Source organism: Loxodonta africana, chromosome 3, assembly GCF_030014295.1.
Source record: "Loxodonta africana isolate mLoxAfr1 chromosome 3, mLoxAfr1.hap2, whole genome shotgun sequence".
In the NCBI taxonomy this organism is placed as follows: domain Eukaryota; kingdom Metazoa; phylum Chordata; class Mammalia; order Proboscidea; family Elephantidae; genus Loxodonta; species Loxodonta africana.
The window spans coordinates 27,654,377-27,672,785 of NC_087344.1; the positions used below are offsets into that span (position 1 = coordinate 27,654,377).

Consider the following 18,409-nt stretch of genomic DNA (forward strand, 5'->3'; position numbering starts at 1 on the left):
GGCAAAAATGAACTCACTTATTAGCAAACCCAAATACAGACACATATATATATACTTTTCTTTTTGGCTTCTTAAAGTTCTCTTACAATAGAGAGAGCTTATTTACAATTTTTTTATGATTGGGATCCACCCAATTTCTGATAACTATAGTAAAACAGCAGTTTTCTTTATCTTTTGTCTTAAAAGCGTCTGCACCCAGTTGGAAAGACTCTTTCAAAAGCTTCTCTGGAGCTATACGACCCTGGAGAGCAAGGACTGGGGGCTGAGAAAGCCTGATCTTGCTATATCCTACCTACCTTTTAACTCATGGTAGAAGACAAGATTAGGTCAATTCAATTCATTTAGATATGTTTAAGTCAACCTAGACGTTTTTGAAAGGCAAAAGATAACTAATTTCTTTCCCTTTTACTGTTCTGGAACTGTTACTTTTACTTTATGACAAAATTATCCTTTTTTATGGGATAGAAAAAGATGCTGGAGAAGAATGAGCTTCTTGGATCAAGTAGAGATTTGAGACTATGTTGGCATCTCCTATCTGGAGGGGAGTTGAGAGGGCAGAGTGGGTAAGAAGCTGATAGATGGATACAAAAAGAGAGAGTGGAGGGAAGGAGCAGACTGTCTCATTAAGGGGAGAGCAATTAGGAACATATAGTAAGGTGTATATAAATTTTTGTATGAGAGACTGACTTGATTTGTAATCTTTCACTTAAAGCACAATAAAAATTTTTTTTTAATTATCCTTTTTTTGTTGTTGTTAGTGCCTGGTATTTTGTACACTCTCACTTTTAATGTCCTTTTTCTTTACACCAGCTGCACTGGTTTCTTTCTAAAGGGGTGAGGGGCCTTGTTGGCACTTGTGGCATTGGTCTCCCTCCTTTTCTATGTTTTCTCGGGGGATGGCCTTTAGCCTGGAAGGAAGCAGTTAGGAAGGCTGCCTGGCGTTTTTGGTGTGTAACTTTTTTTTTTTTTTTGCTTATCTCAGTTAGAGTAAACTTGGCAATCTAGCTCTACTAGCGGATAGATTTTTAACCCTATACTTCTTTCTTTTTCTGAAGCTTTCTTTTTCTTTAATTGATCATAAGAAAAGAATTGCCAATGTTTTCTTGATTTCTCATTCTGTCCAATTAACTGTTTCTAAAAACCTATCTTTTTTATTTTTATGGGTGGCTGATACCTCCAGCTTTTTCTTTTAGTCCAATAGGAATTTATTTGTCTCTTGTGCTGCAGCTAAGAGTTTTCTCAGCTCTGGGAGAGAACCTCTTTTTAAAATCTTAACACTCTGCCCAGAGTGTTCTCTGTATTGTGATTCAGATCCCAGTCTAGACTGAAAATTTGCTCTCCCTGTGCATCTCTTTCTTTAGCCCAATCAATAAATTGTCAGGAGTCTCTATATGTATGTTCTAATTCAACCTGAATTTGTTTTCACCAATTAATTTCTATGCATCACACATAAATTACACATAAGATGAAAAGACATAGGCAATGGAGATAATCTTGCAGTCTCAACCTCCCAGACAGACAGCCAGGTTATGGAGGTGACCTTGGCAGCCTCAACCTCCCAGGAAGTCCCGGTCACACATAAAACCAACAGGCAGAGAATGCGCAGACCAGACAAGCCAGAAAGGGAAAGGGGGAATGAGGATGATCTTAGGAGGTCTAACACATTACTAGGAATGTCTGAATCTCCACTTCAATCCTCCAGATACCTCCTATCCCCAGTACCAGATGGAGAGGCTTCAATCTCCCAATCTAAACAGATAGAGATGTCTACATCCACTCCTCAGAACCAGGGTGCACCAACCAGAGACAGACAACAACTAGACACACGAAAACAATGGCCGTCACATATTCATACACTTGCCCAAATTCTAGAGTCACCAAGAGTCCGTTTTTGTGATCCTGCTCATGGGCCATCTAAGGTGCCACTTGCCTCAGAAACCAAGGGCCCGGGTCCAGTTCCAGAAGCCAGATTGGCCCACCCTATCTGCCCCAGCGCTGAGCACAACAGGGAGAGTTCGCGGACTTACCTCAGGATCCTGGTTAGGCATCGCCTTTACCTCCCTCTTTAGCGTGGTTAGGGACCGGTGGTGCTGCAGTGAGCCTGGGTCGGGTGACAGCCTCCGGGGACAAACACAGTGCCCAGCGCCACTTGGTAGGAGAACCGTCAATCAGACCCAGGCTCTGCCCCGGGGCCACCGTGTCTCAAATGGGTAGAGATCCCCATAGAGGCCACCAAATTGTTACCGCAGTTTCCCAAGTTAGAGCCAGCTGCTGCAAACCGCCAATTCTTGAGATGGGTGAGGTGCGTAGCAAGAGCTTTATTATATATATTGATATATAGGAGACAAAGGGGAATGATCTCCTCCTAAAGCTGTCTCGAGAAACTGGAGTTTAGCTGGGGTTTTACAGGGAAAAGGGGACATGGGTTTTAGGAATTTGTGGAATGTCCATTCTCTGTGTGGTTTAGGTGATCACATCTCAAACATGTTGATCTTTTCCTGCCATTATCCCATCACCCCAGGGGGTGACTGGCACCATCCTGATGAACATCATCTTGTTTGACAGGCTTAGATCATTAACACTTGTTTTTCCGGAGTCCTGGGGGAAATGGTTAACATTTAACTTTTGGAGGAGCTAAGAGCAAAATCATACTTGGAGACAAAGACAAGCTAGGGAAGGGAAAAATGGTGCAGATATGGCTGAGCGGCCTGTTCCATCAGAACTGCATCCATTTGTTGAAACATCTCAACTGGTATTCTGTCAATTCCTGGAGCCTTGTTTTTCGCCAATGCCTTCAGTGCAGCTTGGACTTTTTCTTCAGTACCCTGGGTTCCTGGCCAGATGTTACCTCCTGAGATGGTTGAACATCGAACAATTCTTTTTGCTACAGTGACTCTGTGCATTCCTTCCATCTTTTTTTGCTTCCTGCGTCATTTAATATCTTCCCTGTAGAATCCTTCAGTATTGCAATTTGGGGCTTGAATTTTTTCTTCAGTTCTTTCAGGTTGAGAAATGCTAAGTGTGTTCTTACCTTTTGGTTTTCTATCTCTACATCTTTGCACATGTCATTATAATGCTTTGTCTTCTTGAGCCACCCTTTGAGATCTTCTGTTCAGTCTTTTTACTTCATCATTTCTTCCTTTTGCTTTAGCTACTCAATGTTCAAGAACAAGTTTCAGAGTCCATCTGACATCCATTTTGTTCTTTTCTTTCTTTCCTGTCTTTTCAATGACCTCTTGCTTTCTTCATGTATCATGTCCTTGATCTCATTCCACAACTCATTTGGTCTTTGGTCATTAGCGTTCAATGCATCAAATCTGTTCTTGAGATGGTCTCTAAATTCAGGTGGGATATGTTCAAGGTCGTGCTTTGGCTCTTGTGGACTTGACCTAATTTTCTTCAGTTTCAACTTGAACTTGCACGTGAGCAATTGATGGTCTATTCCGCAGTCAGCCCTCGGCCTTGTTCTGACTGGCGATATCGAGCATCTCCATCGTCTCTTTCCACATATGTAGTCAATTTTATTCCTGTGTATTCCATCTGGTGAAGCCCATGTGTATAGTCGCCATTTATGTTGGTGAAAAAAGGTATTTGCAATGAAGAAGTTGTTGGTCTTGCAAAATTCTGTCATGCCATCTCCGGCATCATTTTTATCACCAACGCCATACTTTCCAAATACTGATCCTTCTTCTATGTTTCCAACTTCCGCATTCCAATCACTAGTAATTATAAATGCATCTGATTGCATGTTCGATCAGTTTCAGACTGTAGAAGTTGGTAAAAATCTTCAATTTCTTAATCTTTGGCCTTAGTGATTGGTGCATAAATTTGAATAATAGTCATAGTAACTGTTCTTCCTTGTAGGTGTATGGATATTATCCTTTCACTGAGAGTGTTATACTTCAGGATAGATCTTAAAATGTTCTTTTTGATGATGAATGCAATGCCATTCCTCTTCAAGTTGTCATCCCCAGCATAGTAGACCATTTTGATTGTCTGGTTCAAAATGGCCAATACGAGACCATTTCTGGTCACTAATCCCTGGGATATCGATGTTTATGCATTCTATTTAATTTTTAACAATTTCCAATTTTCCTAGATTCATACTTTGTACATTCCATGTTCTATTATTAATGGATATTTTCAGCTATTCTCATTTTGAGTCATGCCACATTAGGAAATGATGGTCTCGAAAGCTTGACTCCATCTATGTCATTAAGGTCGACTCTACTTTGAGGAGGCAGCTCTTCCCCAGTCATTTTTTAAGTGCCTTCCAATATGAGGGGGTCATCTCCCAGCACTATTTCAGACAGTGTCCCACTGCTATTCATAAGGTTTTTACTGGCTAATTTTTTTTCAGAAGTAGACCGCCAGGTCCTTCTTGCTAGTCTGTCTTAGTCTGGAAGCTCAGCTGAAACCTGTTCACCATGAGTGACCCTGCTGGTATTGGAATACCAGTGGTATAGCTTCCAGCATCACAGCAACACGCAAGCCCCCACAGGATGACACACTGACAGATGCTTGGGGGATTAGAAGTGGTAGATATTATTTACTGAGCACTTATTCTCTGTCAGGTGTTGTGTTAAGCATTTTAAATGTGTAATCTCATTTTGTCATCCCAATAGCCCACAATTAGTGAAGTTTTTTTTTTTGTTGCAGTTAGTAAAAATACAGATCTAATAATTTTAAGTAAAAAAAAAGAAATTGTCTCATATGTTTGGACATCTCTAGGACAGCTGGCTAAAGACATGGCTGTATGCATAGGCCCAACAATGGCATCAGGACTCTTCCTTTCTGTCTGGTCCACTTCCCATTAAGTTGCTTCATCCTTAGACTAGCCTTAGGTTATTATGAGGTAAATGCCAAAGTTCCAGAATGGATTCTGACTGGCCTTGTGCAGGTCACATGCTCACTGCTGAACCAGTCACTGTAGCCAGGGTTGTACATGGGTCATCTGCCTATCCTTACTGTAGGAAGTGAGGTCAGCCCTAATTAGAACTATTTAGACCAAATGAAAGGAAAGGCAACTCCTGAAAGGAAAATCACAATATCATTACCAAAAGAAGGAGGAAAGGATGAAAGAAAAGCACAACATAAGTAGATATTCCCATACACCCTGTGAAGAAGGTATTGTTGTACTTCCAGGTATTGTTATATTTCAGTTGCATCATATAAGAGGAAACTGAGGCTGATGGAGGTAAAGTGGCTTGACAAAAAAAACTCATGTCTGGTACATGGCAGAGCTGGAATTTAGACTCTCAAGTTTGAACTTTGAGACACTGCGCTATTCAGGCTTCTTGACAATACAACCTTAGGTAATGGTGTATTATGGTATTTGAGCCCTCCTCCTGGCCAGCTTGCCTCACTGCCCTTTATCATAGGAAGTTATCAGAATGATGAATATATAGTATGTCCCTTTTTCTGTAATCTTGATCAAAATTATAAAAACAAAGCCCTCTAGCAAACCAAACCCAAGAAGTGATAAATTCCATAATGGATCAATGGTCTATTTTCCCCAACAGCATCTTCAGCAACATATTGGGGATGTGATTTGCCCCTGACTATAATATTAACATGAAACAACATTTCCCAAGCACTTGAGGGTCCCCTAATCTGGCTCTTTGATCCATAAATACATCAAAACATTTTGATCTCATCATATTTCTCTTAATTTTCTAGACTATGTCCTTCCCAAACTCCTCCCGCCTTCACAATAATATGAAAATCAGCATGCATATAGAAGACCTGAACATCACTGTTATGGATTGAATTGTGTCCCCCCAAATTATGTGTAGTAAACCCTAACCTCTATGCTTGTGGCTATAATCCCATTTAGGAATGGGTTGTCTTCATTATGTTAATGAGGCTGGATTACTGTAGGGTGTGTCTTGAGTCAATCTCTTTTGAGATATAAAAGAGATTAAACAAGAAAGTGAGAGAATCAGAGATGCCAAGCCACATGAAGATTGCCCAGTATGTCTTGAAAGAGCCTAATTTACATAAAGCATGCTGAGAATAAAACAGCAACTTCCTGTTAAACTTTCATGACATTAATCAAAAGAGGCCAAGTGTCAAATATTAACACTTGCACAAGAACCTGAGCCCGAAGGTCAGAAAAGGGCTCATTAACATAGTAAAAATCACTCGCCTAGGCGAAGTACCAAAACCAAACCCACTGCTGTTGAGTCTATTCTGACTCACAGCCACTGTATATGACAGAGTAGAACTGTCCCGTAGTGTTTCCAAAGAGCGCCTGGTGGATTTGAACTGCTGACTTTTTGGTAGCAGCCGTAGCACTTAACTACTACACCACCAGGGTTCTAATAACCAACATCATGATAAATGGAGAAAAGATTGAAGTCGAGGATTTCATTTTACTTGGATCCACAATCAACACTCGTGGAAGCAGCAGTCAAGAAATCAAAAGACGCATTGCATTGGGTAAATCTGCTGCAAAGGACCTTTTTAAAGTATTGAAAAGAAAAGATGTGACCTTGAAGATTAAGGTATGCCTGACCCAAGCCATGGTATTTTCAATTGCACCATATGCATGTGAGAGTTGAACAATGAATAAGGAAGACTGAAGAAGAATTGACACCTTTGAATTGTGGTGCTGGCAAAGAATATTGAATATACCATGGACTGCCAGAAGAACGAATAAATCTGTCTTGGAAGAAGTACAACCAGAATGCTCCTTAGAAGCAAGGATGGCGAGACTGCATCTCATATACTTTGGACACGTTGTCAAGAGGGATCAGTCCCTGGAGAAGGACATCATGCTTGGCAAAGTACAGGGTCAGCAGAAAAGAGGAAGACCCTTGACGAGCTGGATTGATACAGTAGCTGCAACAACGAGCTCAAGCATGACAACGATTGCAAGGATGGTGCAGGACCAGGCAGTGTTTCGTTCTGTTGGAACTGACTCGATGGCACCTAACAACAACAACAACAATAACAGGCGAAGTAAGACTTAACAGGATATTGAGAAATGCTAACATTAGCAGGCAGAATCTGAGGACTGCATTCCCCTCTGTCTCAGTTTGTGCACAAGGTTGGCATAAATCTTCTCTTTGTTCCTCACCCTACTATTCTCTTTATTGGTGAAAGGGACACTGGGCCTGAACCCAGAACTTGAGCTGGATCTCAAGAAGAGACAAGACCTCCCTCCAGAGCTGACAGAGACAGAAAGCCTTCCGCTAGAGCCAGCACCCTGAATTTGGTCTTCTAGCCTCCTAAGCTCTGAGAAAATAAATTCCTGTTTGTTAAACCCACTCATTTGTGGTATTTCTGTTATAGCAGCACTAGATAACTTAGACAAACACCATCAATCATCTTGACCTAATTGATACTTATTGAACATTGTACCCAATAACAGTATAAGATACATTATTTCTAAAAATAATAATAATAAGCACTCATTAAATATTCATCAAGATAGACCACATGCTGGGTTAAAACAACTGATTTAGAAAATGATATTGGAGTCATTATTCCCTGTTGTTGAGCATAGAAAATGTGACCCAGCTGGAGCTGGGCTCATAAGGACTCACAAGGACACATCAACTGGGCTCTGAGATAAAAACAATAGATAATCTTGGGAAACATCTTTCAGGGAAACTTTCACATAAGCCAGAACACAAAAGACTTCCCACTCTTACTTTTCTGTTAACATTTAGTGAATAGAAAGTTGTTGGACCAATGAAGACCTTCCTGACTGTCCTCACTGAAACCTGTACAAATGATTGTTAAGAAAGGCAATTCAAAATGTAAGATCACAGTTTCTAGCCAATCTGTGAAAAGATGAAGTTTTCAATGGTTTTGCCTATTTTGTAGTGTTAATATATACTGATGATTCTATAATACTCTCTGGACTCGGGCAGACATGGCTGTGGCAGCATGCTTGTCCACTTCTTGCTTTTGTCTCTTTCTTTTTGCTTTACTAAAGTTTGTGATGTTTTTTACCCTACAACACAACAGAATAAAATGAGTGAATAAGTAAGAAAAATTGTGGTGTTTTCATCCATTGGAATAAAACACAGTGACAAAAAAATAACAAATTACTACTATGTACAACAACATAGATAAAATCTCACAGGCGTAATGTTGACTAGAAGCCAGACATGATATACTTTATACAGTATTATTCCAATTATATGAAGTCCAGGAATGGGCAAATCTCATCTCTGGCAATAACAGTCAGAACACTGGTTACTCCTAGGATGAACATCAACTGGGAAAAAGGCACGAGGGAATCTTCATGTGTGCTTCCCTAACCTGATCTCAGAGGAGGTTTGAGTGTGTATCCAGATGTAAAAATTCATTGCATTGTACACTTAAGATTTGTACATATTATGCACCACTTTATTACATGTGTGTATATATGAGAAAAAATGTAAAAACTGTTTACAGTTGTCATTTTCAAAGGTACTTCATCTTTTACCTACTGTCCCTCAGAACGACTGGTATCTTCCTGCCCTTCACCCTGGAAAAGTCCTCTCTGCAGGGTCCTCAGCACTTGGAGAGATCAGCCTGGGTTTGACCAGTCTGTAACCTGCTCCTAGGGAAAGATACCTCATACGCAAGAGACGACAAACCATAAAACAGAAGCCAAACTAGAGACTTCAACAACTCTAAAGATGGGGAAATATTTATGAGGAGCAAACAAATTATTTCTCTAAAGAACATGGTAAATTTTTTTCGAACGGCCAAATGAGCAAATTACAACTTTCTCTGCTCCCCAAGGGTATCTTTGGTCATTGAAATCCGCGTTTCAGTTCACATACGCATAGAGGAAATAAGGACAACAATGCCCAGATCCCAAATACAAAGGGGACACGCCGAACCGCTAGGTCACTAAGCTGAGTCCTCTAGGTTCCGGCACGAAACCCCTTCCCTGAGGCACCAAGCGTCCCAGAAACCGGAAGCGGAAGTGCGCCTCTTCAGGAGGACAGCCTAGTGTGGCCGCACTCTTGCCTCCTGCTACGGCGTGAGGTAAGTTTGGATTCTGTCGCCAGTCGGCTTGATGCACTACCAGGTGACCGCGCAGGCTCCTGTCCCGGGGTCTGAGGGCGCCGCTCCCGGGCTCCTGCGCCCTCCTCGTCTCTCTGCCCTGACAGGTACTTCGAGACTTTTAGCCGGAGGAGCGGCCGCAGCTGCCACTTTGCCACTTCCTCCGAGATCCCAGCCCCGGTGGGTCGCAGGTGCTTTTCTAGACAGCCGAGTAGGTGGGAGTGGAACTGTGTCTCTTGGGGCATTAATAGGTGAAAACCGTGTGAATCCTTGCTAAGCGAAAGTGTGGTTCTCAGACTGTTACCAAAGTGGGTCTCGCCAGATGCGTCTTTTTGAGTCAGTGCAGCACACCGAGGTGAGGAGGGAGGAAGAGTGTTCACTGCAGGTGCACGAGAAAGGAGCAGAGAGAACCTTTCTCAAATTCTGCTCCCAATCCGTTGGAAGCTTTTTTTTTTTTTTTAATAGGTTTAAACTAGGAAGTTCATACAAATATCAGGGGTTACATGGGCTGTCATGGCACGCAGGCGCAGTAGAGTTTTTTACACAGCTCTGCCTTAGCGAGTAGAGAAAATGGTGTCCGATTCTTTCTTTGAACGGGGATTTTACTATGCTAATAAGACTTTTGGATGACCCGAGGTTCACACTGGTTCTAACCTAGACAGAACAGAAACTGTGTTAAATTTTGGGAAGTGACAGCACTTTTGCGGTTCGGCTGAAACGTTGTGATACCTTCCATGATACCTTCTCTGGGCCTTGCCGTCAAGAGCTACAGCGTCAGCTTCACATGGGAGTTTGAAAGATGCAGAGTCACAGGCCTCCTGGATGCCCAGGGTAGCTAGCCTGAGTTTAAATGCCCTGTTCTACCCCCTCCAGTCTTCCGCTCACCGTACTCCCCTTTGTTTTCTTTCTCTCTTAACAATTCAGCCTCATCTGCCACCGCTCTCTAACACATGCACACTTACACACACAACAGTCACCTTGAGCTCGCAGGCCTCAGTCAGCCCTGGGCGTGTGTGTGTATTTACCATTTATTGAGCTATTTCAGAAGGGCTGGGCATTGTGCTGTGTACTTTTATCTACCGCACCTCCCTTTGTTCACAAAACAACACTGTGAGGTAGGGAGTATTTGTGGTATTCTACAGAAGTAATAGTTGATAAGGGATAATATCAAAACAGAGGCCTCTTTGTAAAATGACTGAGCTAACTCTAAGAGCTCAGTGTAACCTTTTCCCCAGACTCTACCTTTGTTGCCTAGGAACCAATCTCTATTATTGTGAAGAAAATATGTTTCTTTGCCATCAGGCTAAAGAATGTCAATGCTTTGTGGAAACTCCTTGGTTCCCTGGTGGAAACTATTTGTTCCCAATCTCTTCTGGAGATTGACAGTCTGACCAAGGTAATTTTGAACAGACCACTCCTGAAAATGTCCATCCTGTCATTGCTTTGTAGCCAATATGAAGCCCCCACTTGGCCCCATGTCTTTCGGTTATGTCCTTTAGCCACTCAGTGTAGTCAGGTAACCAGTAATGTAAAAGATGGTTTTATTTTGTCTCACCTTTGACCTCAATCACTGTAAACTAATCAGAATGTTGTGTTTTGTACTCCCTCCTCCAGCCTTATAACCATGTTGCCCCATCCCCGTTGCTTCCCCTTGTATTCATGTGTCCCATTTGCTGGGACTCCACATTTTCCCATTGCAGTGTCCTTTTGTGCTGCAGCTGTCTGTTCCCTCAATAAAACTCTTTCCTTTCAGTTTTAACCAGGCTTCATGATTTTGCTGTATGACATAGTCTTGGAGAAATTAAATAGCTTACCCATGGACAAAAATCTAGTAAGTGTCAGTGTCTGAACTCAAATTCAGGTCTGTTCTTACTCCAAGGGGCATATTTTTGATCACCATTTCCCTGCCTAAAATGGCTCCCCTTTATTTTCTGTGCTTCATCAAGGCAGGAGTTTTGTTAAGTGTTGCTGGTCATATAAACAGCAAGATTGTGATGAGGAATATATTTTCCCTTCTTTAATGGTTATGGGTGTTTAAGACGGATGAAGGATTAAGAAACGTGAGTCGGAACTAGTACATACATTTAGGACCGTATTTACCCCAAATCAGGAGGAAAATATTTAGTACAAAGCATGTTTTGAGCAATTTCTTTGGCTGTAAGGCAGAAATTTTCATCATGATTGTGTGAGAAACAATGTGGCCAGTTCTAGTTGTTCTGATATAAAATGTGATGTTGCTGAACAAGCTTAATATAGACCACGAGGAATTTATAACAATCACACACCCCCTGCTGGACTGGATGCTAGTGATTGAACCGCAATTTTTCTTACCAAAGAACCACACTTCTTAAAAGGTTGAAGGCTTCTTGAAGTAAAAATTGTGCATATTCCCATTGTCAAAACAGCGGATATTAGGAATGAGGACAAAAAGGGAGGCCTATACAATGAAAGTAATCAAAATTCTCCAGCGGATCCTAGAGGGTCAAACACACTACAGTGTTGCAAAAAGTACCTCATCTTTTGTAATAATTATTTTACAAAGTAAAAGGAAAGGAGTCCCTGGGTGGTGGAAAAGGTTAAGATTACTAGGTGAAAGGTTGCTGGTTTTGAACCCAGCCAGATGTGCCTTTTAAGAGCTACAGCTGCTAACCAAAAGGTCAACAGTTCAAATCCACCAGCTGCTCCTTGGAAACCCTGTGGGGCAGTTCTGCTCTGTCCTATAGGGTTGCTATGGGTGGGAATCGACTTGACGGCCGCAGGTCTGGGTTTGGTTGAATTTAAATGTCCTGTTTGAGAAATGATTGGATTTAACAATGCCATTAGCTTAATCTCTCTCTTTTTTTTTTTTAATTACTTAGAATTATAATTGATGTGATTTGGGGGGAGAGGTTATGGAAGCAGTCCTGTTTTTGTTGTTGTTCGTATTACTAACAAGGTGATCCAGATCCAGTTATCTTAAAAAGTCCATTTTTTACACACTGCAGTTCCTCAAGTGTGATTTAATTTCTCTAGGTTATTACAGCCTAAAGTTGGCATTAAATCGTTGACATACCACTTTCCTCACTATGTCCTCATGGTATCTAAGTTTTCCTCCTTTCACTTACACACTCAGACCAAGAAACTAAGTTTCTTTCTTTTTTAATAGTGGCATTTCATGCTATCTTTTTTTGTGTGTGTATGGTAAAATACCTATAGGGTCGCTATGAGTTCCAGTCGACTCGACGGCAGTGGGTTTTGGGTAATGGTAAAATATATACAACAAAACCTTTTCCTCTTTCAACCATTTTTATACACACGGTTCAGTAACATTGATTACTTTCACCATGCTGTGCAACCGTCACCACGGTCAGTTTCCAAGTTTCCCCTCACCCTTAGCAGAGACTCGGTGCTTCTTAAGCATTAACTCCCCTCCCCGCTCCCATCCACCCTTGGTAACCATTTGGTCTCTATACATTTGCCTGTTTTAGATATTTAAGTGGGATCATATAATATTTGTCTTTTTGTGTCTGATTTATTTCGTTTAACATAATATATTCAAGATTCATCCATGTCATAGCATTTATGAGAACTTCATTTCTTTTTATGACTGAATAATATTCAATTTTCTATATCCATGTGTCTGTTGATGGACATTTGATTTCTTTACACTTCTGGGCTATTGTGAATAGTGCTGCAGTGAATGTTGGTATAAATACCTGTTTGCGTCCTTGCTTTCAAGCCTTTTGGGTATATACTTGTTGTTGTTAGGTGCCATCCAAGGCGATTTCAGACTCATAGCGACCACATGTGACAGAGCAGAACTGTGCCACAGGGTTTTCACGGCTGTAATCTTTACAGAAGTAGCTCATCAGATCTTCCTCCCTCAGAGCCGCCGGGTGTGGTCAAACAGCCCATGCTTTGGTTAGCATCTGAGTCTTTAGCCATTTGTGTCACCAGCTCTCCTAGAAATGGAAATTTCTGGGTGATAGGGTAATTGTGGAAACCATGCTGGAGCAGTGGTTAAGACCTACAGCTGCTAACCAAAAGGTCGTAGTTCAAATCCCCCAGGCTCTCCTTGGAAACCTTATGGAGCTGTTCTACTCTGTCCTGTGTGGGGTTGCTATGAGTCAGAATTTACTCCATGGCAACGGGTTTGGTTTGGTTTTTTTTAGGGTAATCGTGTGTGTAACTTTTTGAAAACTGCCAAACTTTTCCACAGAGGCTACACCATTTTGCAGTCCCACCAGCAGTTTCTCCACATTCTCCCCAACTCTTGCTGTTTTCCATGTTTCTGACAGTAGCCATCCTAGTAGGGATCAGGTGGTATCTTCTGTGGTTTTGATTTGCATTTCCCTAATGACAAATGGCATCGAACATCTTTCTGTGTGTTTATTGACCATTTGTATATCATCTCTGGTGAAATGTCTATTTAAGTTTTATGCCCATTTTTAACATGGTTTGTTCGTACGCTGTTGAGTGGTAGTTCTTTATATATCCTGGAGAAAAGATTGAAGTCGTTAAGGATTTCATTTTACTTGCATCCACAATCAGCGCCTCTGGAAGCAACAGTCAGAAAATCAAGTGACACATTGCGTTGGGCAAATCTGCTGCAAAAGACCTCTTTACAGTGTTGGAAAGCAAAGATGTCACCTTGAAGACTAAGGTGTGCCAGAACCAAGCCATGGTATTTTCAGTTGTCTCATATGCATGCAAACCTGGATGACGAATAAAGAAAACCGAAGAAAAATGGACACCTTTGAATTGTGGTGTTGGCGGAGAATATTGAATATACCATGGACTGCCAAAAGAACAAATAAATCTGTTTTGGAACAAGTACAGCCAAATGCTCGTTAGAAGCAAGGGTGGCAAGACTTCGTCTCACATATTTTGGACATGTTATCAGGAGGGACTGGTCCCTGAAGAAGGACATCTTGCTTGGTAGAGCATAGGGTCAGCAAAAAAGAGGAAGACCCTCAATGAGATGAATCGACACAGTGGCTGCAACAATGGGCTCAAGCATAACAACAATTGTGAGGATGGCACAGGACCAGGCAGTGTTTCATTGTGTTGTACATAGGTTCGCTATGAGTTGGAACCGACTCAGCAGCATCTAACAACAGAACTTGGCCCTTTGTCAAATATCAGCTGCTCTTAGATGCATGGATTTACATCTGGGTTCTGAGTCTGTTCCATTGTTCTGTGTGTCTGTTTTTGAGCCAGTACCAGGCTGTTTGGACTACTGTGGCTTTATAATAGGTTCTAAGATTAGGTGGTATGAGGCATCTCACTTTGTCTTCTTCAGTAATGTTTTACTTATCTGGGGCCTCTTCCCTTTCCATATAAAGTTGGTAATTTGTTCTTCCAGCTCGTTAAAGAATGCTTTTGGAATTTAGATTGAGATTGCATAGTATCTGTAGATTGCTTTGGGTGGTATTGACACTTTCACAATGGTGAGTGTTCCTATCTATGAGCATGATATGTTTTTCCTTTTTTGTAGTTCTCTTTTGGTTTCTTGCAGTAATGTTTTGTATTTTCTTTGTATGGTTCTTTTAAGTCCCTGGTTAGATTTATTCCTAAGTATTTTATCTTCTTGGGGGCTGTCGTAGATGATATTGATTTGCTCATTTCCTTTTCGAAGTTCTCTTTGTGGTGTAGAGGAATCCAACTGATTTTTTGTATGTTAATCTTGTATACTGCAACTTTGCTGAAATCTTCTATTAGTTCCAGTAGCTTTTTTGTGGTTTTCTGTGTGTAGGATCATATCATCTGCAAATAGGAAGAATTTTACTTCTTCCTTCCCAATTTTGATGCCCTTTATTTCTTTTTCTTGCCTTATTGCTCTAGCTAGGACTTCCATCACAACGTTGAATAAGAGTGAGGATAAAGGACATTCTTGTCTGGTTCCTGTTCTCAGGGGAATGCTTTCATTCTCTCTCCATTGAGAATGATGTTGGCTGTCAGTTTTGTATAAATGCCCTTTATTATGTTGAGGAATTTCTCTTCCATTCCTATTTTCCTGGGAGTTTTTATCAAGAATGAATGTTGGAATTTGTCATATGCCTTTTCTTTGTCAATTGAGGTGATCATGTGATTCTTTTCTTTTGTTTTATTTATGTGATGGATTACATTGATTGATTTTCTAATGTTGAAACATTCTTGTATACCTGGTATGAATCCCACTTGGTCATCATGTATTATTTTTTTGATACACTATTGAATTCTTTTGGCTGGAATTTTGTTGAGAATTTTTTCATCTGCACTCATGAAGGATATTGGTCTGTAGTTTTCTTTTGTGGTGTCTTTGCCTAGCTTTGGCATCATGGTTATGCTGATTTCATAAAATGAATTCCTTCCTTTTCTATGCTCTGAAATAGTTTGAGTAGTATTGGTATGAGCTTTTCTCTGAAAGTTTGGTAGAATTATCCAGTGAAGCCATCTAGGCCAGGGCTTTTTTGTTGGAAGTTTTTTTTTTTTTTTTTAAATTACCTCTTCAATCTCTTCTTTTTTATTGGTCTGTTTAGTTTTTCCACCTCAGTTTGTGTTAGTTTAGGTAGGTAGTGTGTTTATAGAAATGTGTCCATTTCCTTTAGGTTTTCAAATTTGTTGGAGTACAGGTTTTCATAGTATTGTGTTATGACCTTTTTTATTTCAGTTGTGATATCACCCATCTCAGTTCTTATTCAGGTTATTTGCTTCCTCTCCTGTTGTTTTTTTGTCAATTTGACCAATGGTTTGCCAATTTTGTTGGTCTTTTCAAAGAACCAACTTTTGGTCTTGTTGATTCTTTGTGTTATTTTTCTGTTCTCTATTCATTTATTTCTGCTCTAATCTTTATTATTTCCTTTCTTCTGGTGCCTGTGGGCTTCTTTGGCTGTTCTCTTTCTATTTGTTTGAGTTGTAGGGTTGATGTTTTTATTTTGGCCCTTCTTTTTTGATTTGTGTGTTTATTGCTATAAATTGACCTCTAAGCGCTGCTTTTGCTGTGTTCCAAAGGTTTCGGTAAGATGTGTTTTCATTCTCATTTAATTCTGTGGATTTTTCGTTTCCATCCTTGATGTCTTCTCTTACATGGAAGTTTTTAAGCAAGGTATTGTTCAGTTTCCATGTATTTGATTTTTTTCCTTGCTGTTTCTGTTATTGATTTCTACTTTTATGGCCTTATGATCAGAAAAGATGCTTTGTATCACTTTGATGCTTTGAATTTTGGTGAGGCTTGCTTACTGCCTAAATTATGGTCTATTCTGGACATGTTCCATATTCACTGGAAAAGAATGTATTCTTTGCTGCTGTTAGGTGGAGTGTTCTGTATATGTCTGTGAGGTCGAGTTGGTTGATTATGGCATTTAGATCTTGTGTATCTGTATTGAGTTTCTACATGTTCTGTCCTTCACTGAAAATGTTGTGCTGAAGTCTCCAGCTGTTACCACAGAACTGGCTATTTCTCTTTTCAATGCTGTTAAAGTTTGTTTTATGCATTTTACAGCCCTGCCATTGGTGCATATATATTTATTATGGTTATGTCCTCCTGGTGTATTGATCTTTTAATCATTTTATAGTGTCTTTCCTTATCCTTTATGGTGGATTTTGCTTTAAAGTTTATTTTATCAGAGCTTTATATTGCCACTCCTGTTCTTTTAGGGTTATTGTTTGTTTGATGTATTTTTTCCACCCTTTGAGTTTTAGTTTATGTCTTTGTCTAAGAAGCATCTCTTATACACAACATATTCATGGATCTTTTTTTTTTTTTCTAACTCCATTCTGCCACTCTGTGTCTTTTTACTCTGGTGCATTTAAACCGTTTACTTAAATTCAGTGTAATTATCAATAGGTATGAGTTTACTTCTGTCATTTTGTTGAATTTGTGTGTGTGTGTGTGTGTGTGTGTGTGTGTGGTGTTGAGGTTTCTTTGTTCCACTTAATTTTCTGTGTTGAGTTTTTTGTTTATGGATTTTCTTTTCATTTCTTTCATTATTGTTGATTTTATTTTTACTGTGTCTATGTTTTTCTTCTTTTTTATTTTGATGGGTAGGTTTGTTACTTTCCTTAGTGGTTACCATGAAATTTACCTTTATTTTCCTGAACTTAAACCAGTCTTTTATTTCTTGATATTGCCTTGACTTCCTCTCCATATGGAGGTTCTTTAACTACACCATTTATTCCTTCTCTTTTGTTTTGATATTGTTGTTGTTTACATATTGACATCTCTGGCTCCCTATTTTCAGTCTTTTAGCTTTGTTTTATTTTTGAGAATTCCCTATCTGGGTTGGTATCTGGTTGTTCTGTCCTGTGTCCTAATTTTGAATTGTTGTCTGATGTCCTCTAACTGGAGGACTCCCTTTAATATTTCTTGTAATTTCGGTCTGGCTTGTACATATTCCCTCAATTTCTGTTTATCTGGAAATGTCCTAATTTCACCATCATGTTTGAGAGACAATTTTGCTAAATATATAAATTCTTGGATAGCAGTTTTTTTTTTTTTTCTTTTAAGACTTTATGTATGTCATCCCATTGCCTTCATGCCTGCATGGTTTCTGTTGAGTAATCAGAGCTTAGTTTTATCGGTTCTCCTTTGTAGGTAACTTTTCCTTTTTCCCTAGCCACTCTCAGGGCTCTTTGTTTTTGGTTTTGGCATATTTGATTATGATGTCTTACTGACTTTCTTTTGGCAATCTATCCTGTATGGGGTTTGTTGAGCTTCTTGGATGGATATCTTCTCATCTTTCATGATATTAGGGAAGTTTTCTGCTAGCAAATATTCAACAGTTCTGTGTTTTCCATTATCCCACCCCTCCATTCTGGATCTACGATCGTAGATAAGTTTTTCCTCTTGATAGTGTCTGCAGTACAATTGATTACTTTTGTGCAGCCTTCTAGCCATGGCCTTGTAACTTTCATCCAGGTGATTGAGCAGGACTGTGTGATAGAGTAGTTGTGGCTCACCGAGGGGATTGGTCAATTTTGCCTTAAGAGAGAGTCAATTTCAGAGCAGAGAGGAGAATCCCAGCATGACCAAAGAAGAATAGCCAGGAGCCAGCACATCCTTTGAGCCTGGGATCCCTGTGCTGAAAAGCTCTGGACCCAGACAGAGTGCGAGCCCTAACCTTGACAGTGAGAAGCGGTGGCAGGAGAGACTTGGCAGCAGGATACAGTGTGGTAGGCTTCCCGGCCCACAGACAGAGAAAGCTGAGTACCTTTGGACAGAGGCCTGGGGCCAGGCAGAGGTATGCCTGCCAGCATGGCTGGGAAGAGGCTGTCCTGATGGAAGAACTGTATCCTTGAGTGTTCCTGAGCCGGAATTATAACGTATTACTTCCCTAATATACCCCATAATCATGAGTATTGCTTGTGGGTTCTGTGTGGCCATTGCAATGAATTACTGAACCCAGCAGAAAAGTACAGAGTGCTGTGGGAGGGATAGTTG

The 18,409-nt window shown here is 40.4% G+C and overlaps 1 protein-coding gene across 1 annotated transcript in view; it reads left to right on the plus strand.

Moving 5' to 3' along the window:
• The first annotated feature begins 8,892 nt into the window (after window positions 1–8,892).
• Window positions 8,893–18,409, plus strand: part of LOC100654325 (zinc finger protein 883-like) — a 59,346-nt gene continuing 49,829 nt past the window's right edge. The window contains exon 1 of the mRNA XM_023552315.2: window positions 8,893–8,991. The gene's annotated coding sequence lies outside the window, so the exon portion shown is untranslated. The remainder of the gene's footprint in view (window positions 8,992–18,409) is intronic.